Below are 5,717 nucleotides of genomic sequence, written 5' to 3'. Positions count from 1 at the left end.
AGAAAGTATATACAATATAATGCAATGCAATATATAATGTCAATCTGAGACATAAAGGTCATAATGGAAATAGAACTGTCAGGCTATGTTCACACGTTGCGTTCTGTCCTGCGGGTTCTCCCGCAGCGGATTTGATAAATCTGCAGGGCAAACCTGCTGCGGTTATCCCTGCAGATTTATCGCGGTTTCTCCTGCGGGTTCCGCTGTGGGATTTTACCCCTACTATTGATGCTGCATATGCAGCAATATGCAGCATCAATAGTAATGTTAAAAATAATAAAATAATGATATACTCACCCTCTGACGTCCCGATCTCCTCGGCGCTGCAGGCGGCGGTCCGGTTCCAAAGATGCTGTGCGACCAGGACCTTCGTGATGTCACCGTCATGTGACCGCGACGTCACCGCAGGTCCTGGTCACATAGCAAACCTGAGACCGGACGGCCGCGTGCAGCGCTGAGACTTCAGAGGGTGAGTATATCATGATTTTTATTTTAATTCTTTTTTTTTTTTACTCAAATATGGTTCCCGGGGCCTGGAGGAGAGTCTCCTCTCCTCCACCCCGGGTACCACCCGCACATTATCCGCTTACTTCCCGCATGGTGGGCACAGCCCCATGCGGGAAGTAAGCGGATCAATGCATTTCTATGGGTGCAGAATCGCTGCGATTCTGCACAAAGAAGTGACATGCTGCGGGTTGTAAACCGCTGCGTTCCCGCACGGTTTTTCCCGCAGCATGTGCACAGCGGTTTGCGGTTTCCATAGGGTTTACATGTTACTGTAAACGCTATGGAAACTGCTGCGGACCCGCAGCTGCAAAATCGCCGCGGTTCCGCGGTAAAAACCGCAATGTGTGAACATAGCCTAAGGATGCAGAGTAAACCACTGTGGTGTCAGGGCACGGAGGAATGACGTACCGTACTAATGGACGTTCTAGGAAGAAAGAACCAATGGTAATAGACTGTGTCTGAGTGAAAAAATGGGGGTATAGTTACAAGCCTATGCTACTCAGTGAGACGTGCTAAGTGCTGTGAGTAGCCTGTAAGTACTTACCAGTTAAAAGCTAGGGCCATTAGGTGAATAGGCTGAAAGAGAACATGGTACAATAAAGATGGAGCGCTGTGACTAAAGCGGACAATCAGCCGTAACATGACCAACAAGGGGCGGCAGCGCCAGTGAATGACACCACAGTGGTTTACTCTGCATCCTTACAGTTCTTCTATTTCCATTATGACCTTTACGTCTCAGATTGACATTATATTGCATTGCATTATACTGTATATACTTTCTTTTGTATTTTTATTTCAGTAGGTGTTATATATATATGTTTTGTCACCCTGTAGTAACTGATGAAGGTCCCGAATTTGGGACTGAAATGTTTGTTGGTACTACAGATACATCTTTCACAAGCATTAAGTTGAGTGCCAGGTTCTTCAGTCTATTACCAGGTTTGTAATGAGTCTGCAGTCATTCTATGTGACTGCAGACTTCTGGATACTCACAGTGCTCACTGCACGCTGTCAGGATTCTCTCGTGCTGGCGATTTACATACATATGGTCACATGCTGACTAGACATGTGTGGCCTCACTCTATGAAAATGAACTGAGCGAGGTCGGGCACGTCTAGTCGGAATGTGGTCAGAAGTATACAAATCGCATGCTTGTGCTGACATGACCGTCCACCGGCAAGGGAGAATCCTAAAAGTGTGTAGTGCATTAGTTGTGAGAATTCAGAAGCTGCGATGTAGTAGTCATCACATGGACACTTCACTCATATGTGACTTTCATACTTATGGTCCTGTGGCATCGAGCTTCTCTCTGTTTTTCACTGAACATTGAGAGCATTAGGGAGAGGAGCTTGTCGGTACATGACTAAGTGTACAAATCGCATATGTGCTGGGAGGGTACAAAACTGAACTCTAGCCCCGGGTGCTAGAAAACCTAGATACACCTCTGGGCTCCATGATTATATAAAACTACGAGACTGCAAGCCGAGCTCATCCACACCGGCCATAGACCTGCTTGGTGACTTGTAGTATTCTCATACTTTACTAGGATGCCTTATTAGTTTTACTTCATGCAGCAGTTCTGCATTGTGAGGTTCTCTGTATAGTGTGACTGTCACTTCCAGAAGTGCAGGGGTTAATCTGACTTCAGAATCTCTGCCCCTTCTCCTTCCTGTATGAAGGAACTTTTATCTTTCATTTTCTGTTCTTTCCCACTACAATGGCGTCTGCTGAGCTGAGGGATGAGCTGAACTGCTCCATCTGCCTGAGCCTCTATACAGACCCCGTATCCCTGAGATGTGGACACAACTTCTGCCGCTCGTGTATTGTGAGTGTGCTGGATGCACAGGAGGCGGCTGGAGGGTATTCCTGTCCTGACTGCAGAGCAGAATATCCGGAGCGTCCGGCCGTGGAGAAGAACCGGAAGCTGGAGAACATAGTGGAGCATTTCTCATCTACTCAGCCTGATATGGAGGAGACCAGAATCTTCTGTGCTTACTGTACAAGGTCTCCTGTACCGGCTGTAAGAACATGTCTGCAGTGTGAGACCTCCATGTGTGAGGAACATCTCACAGCCCATAACAAGTCAGTGAATCACAATCTAACTGAACCTACGGTGTCATTTATGGATCGAAAATGCTCCACACACAATGAGATCCTGAAATACTACTGTCCTATAGACGCCGCCTGTATCTGTGTGTCCTGCTGGGTGGCCGGAGACCACAGGGGACATGAAGTTGAGCCCCTGGATGTCGCCTCTGAGGAGAAGAAAGTGAAACTGAGGCCTGTTATGGAGAAACTAAAGTGCAAGAGAGAAGAAGCTCAAAAAAGAGTCCAGAATCTGAAGGATCATGGGACAGAACAGGGAAAGAAATCAGCCGGACTCGGTGACAAAGTCGCTCTCCTGTTTACTGATCTCAGGAAGAAGCTGGATGATCTAGAAAAGAGAATCCAGGGAGAGATTTCCAGACAGAAGGATCAGGTCTCACGTTCAGTCTCTGACCTGGTCAAACAGGTGGAGCTTCAAGTGGACAAACTGACCAAGGACATGAATCATCTTGAAGGATTATGTAATATCACTGATCCACTGACCTTTCTACAAGACGTAAACCCTGGTGACATCAGTTCTGAGAGTGGTGATATCATCAGTGATGTAGGAGATCCTCAGTGTGTGGATGAAGGCCTAGTCTCACAGATATTACACACAGGACTGGGGAACTTTGCTGATGATCTGATTGATATGAAGATAAACAGACCATTCTCATTGATGGAGAAATCGGACATATTACTGGATATAGACACGGCCCATAATAACATTATTGTATCTCAGGATCTCAGATCTGCTTCTTATTCCGCTACGTCACAGAACAGACCCGATGGGCCCAAGAGGTTCAAATCTCGTCAGGTGTTAAGTTCTCGCAGCTTCTCCTCCGGGAGACATTACTGGGAGGTGGACGTGAGTCAGGCGAAGAAATGGATTATTGGAGTGGCCGGGCAAAGTCTGGAGAGGAAGGTGAACGGAAATGAATCTTATATTGGCTATAATGAGAAATCCTGGGGTTTGATGACCAATGAAACTTTTGGATTCCGTCATAACAAAATATATATACACGACTGGCATCAGATTCTCCTGTGCGGATTGTGGGGATCTATCTGGATTATGAGGCCGGGCGTCTGTCCTTCTATCAGGTGTGTGACCCCATCAGACACTTACACACCTTCACCGCCTCTTTCTCCGAGCCGCTCTATGCCGCCTTATATTTATTTGAAGATTCCATAACCAGAATAGTGGAATAATTACATAACGGTGGCCTCTGTAAAGCCATAAGTTTTATCTCCACCTTCCATCGTCCTTACATATTCGGATTCAAAACTCTGAGCTACTTAAGTTTTTTCTGTATAGTGGTTCAATCTTTTTTGCCATAATTATACAATTCTACAGATCATCTCTATAGACATAGTTTTAAGAGATAACGTATTACCTGTGGCCACCAGTAGAGGGAGCACAGTACTGTATACGTGGAATGCAGAGAGCTCCCCCAAGTGGTGGCTGCAGGTAACGAGCATCCAAGTAATTGATGTATTCATGATCCAGACATGATCTGAGTTTTGTCTCCTCCCAAGAGGTTTATCCAGAATTATCCCACATATTACTCTACGGTATACATCAGATTTACGTTATTTTCTTTTTTTTTGTACAATTCCTATTGAAGTTCTATAAATCATTTCTACAGATAGATCATGAGTCTAATACGCACATAATTTGTCATCAAGGCTATTCAATGTGTGGTTACATCAATTAATCCTAAAAACGTGTCTATCTTCACAACCAATTGTTCCAAAATATCTAAATAAAAGATGGTGATTTAAAAAAAAAAAAAAAACTATTTTGTGTATACAATCTTTGTATAGAGCTATGTGTCTCCATGGTAACAGACAACACATTCCACCAGTGTAGTCAGATCCTGCAATCACATTTCCCTTCATATTTAATGCTCAGTAAATTATCCCATGAGGATAGAAATTAGTAGGAGGCAGAAGGAAACAGGAGTGCAGGATCCGACCACCTAAGGTTTGTGGTCTGTTACCATGGAAACATACATAAACATAGGTCTGTTACCATGCAAAATATAGCTGTATGTGAAAAATAATAATTAAGACCTATTGTGAAGTTGTTTAAATTTGTACGTTAGATGCATTCGGTTAATAACATTTTTTTTTTTTGTGAAGTTGGAAATAGGGTTTAACATTTAATATTTCAAATCCAGAAAATGTGCTAATCCGGCACTTAAAATAAAAAAAAAAAAAGGAATCAGAAACAATGCAGAGCTTTCTTGGATAAAATAAAAAAAAATAATCCAGAAGAATGTTATAGATTTCTCTTTTCGATGTCTGATAATTCAGAATCCATGACCCGATGCCGAATTACATGTATGTTACTGTCTGTATCAGGCTGCTGGGTTACAGGTGGGGGCTTCATCCTGATTTTACAGATACGGATTTTGTATTATTCCATTGTTACGTTCTTGTTCACTTCTAATAAAATAATCATTCTGAAATTGTCGGCCATTTTCTGGAGACGAATTTGTGCTCTCTACCTTAAAAAAGTGACTAAGTGCCACAAAAAAAAGTGCACTAGGACGCTGGTCTCCTGAACCCCTCTCCAGCAGGAGCAGCGTCCCCCCAACTACAGAAAGGTAGAAAGGATTTACAATTACTGGAAGAATTTTTACTATTTAAGAATAAGGCCGGGATAAAGTATTTTGGTGCCCTTCCCCCACCCCAAAGGACTGGGTCAGAGACTAAGGTAACAGGACCCTTAATGCACCTCCCCACTTCCCCACCGATGGGTCAGGGAGTGCAATATCAGAGTTAGAATACAGAATCTATTATTTTTTCTGACCTTTTACACAATACAGAAAAAAAATAGAGATTTGTTATCTCTGGCGTCCTATATCTTAAATGTAGAACCCAAGGATAATTATGGAAACTAATAAAGTGTAACTATAATCGGGGCCGTTTGGTTTCAATTAAGGTGTCCAGCATTTGGCAGATGCCCTAATGGAAAATAAACAGACCCTCATTATAAATATACTAATGGTTTATGTGTCCGTCTTGTGACAAATACAGCATGCACAAAACTGATGGTGGCTCTGGTGATGTATTCTGGTGATGTATTCATGTACTGATGGTTATTTTGGTGCTGTATCCTT

The 5,717-nt window shown here is 43.3% G+C and overlaps 1 pseudogene; it reads left to right on the top strand.

Moving 5' to 3' along the window:
• The first annotated feature begins 2,213 nt into the window (after window positions 1–2,213).
• LOC138645458 (E3 ubiquitin-protein ligase TRIM11-like) lies at window positions 2,214–4,981 on the top strand (annotated as a pseudogene).
• Window positions 4,982–5,717: the final 736 nt, after the last annotated feature.

Source organism: Ranitomeya imitator, chromosome 7 (assembly GCF_032444005.1).
Source record: "Ranitomeya imitator isolate aRanImi1 chromosome 7, aRanImi1.pri, whole genome shotgun sequence".
NCBI lineage: Eukaryota > Metazoa > Chordata > Amphibia > Anura > Dendrobatidae > Ranitomeya > Ranitomeya imitator.
This window is presented reverse-complemented; position numbering and strand designations above follow the sequence as displayed.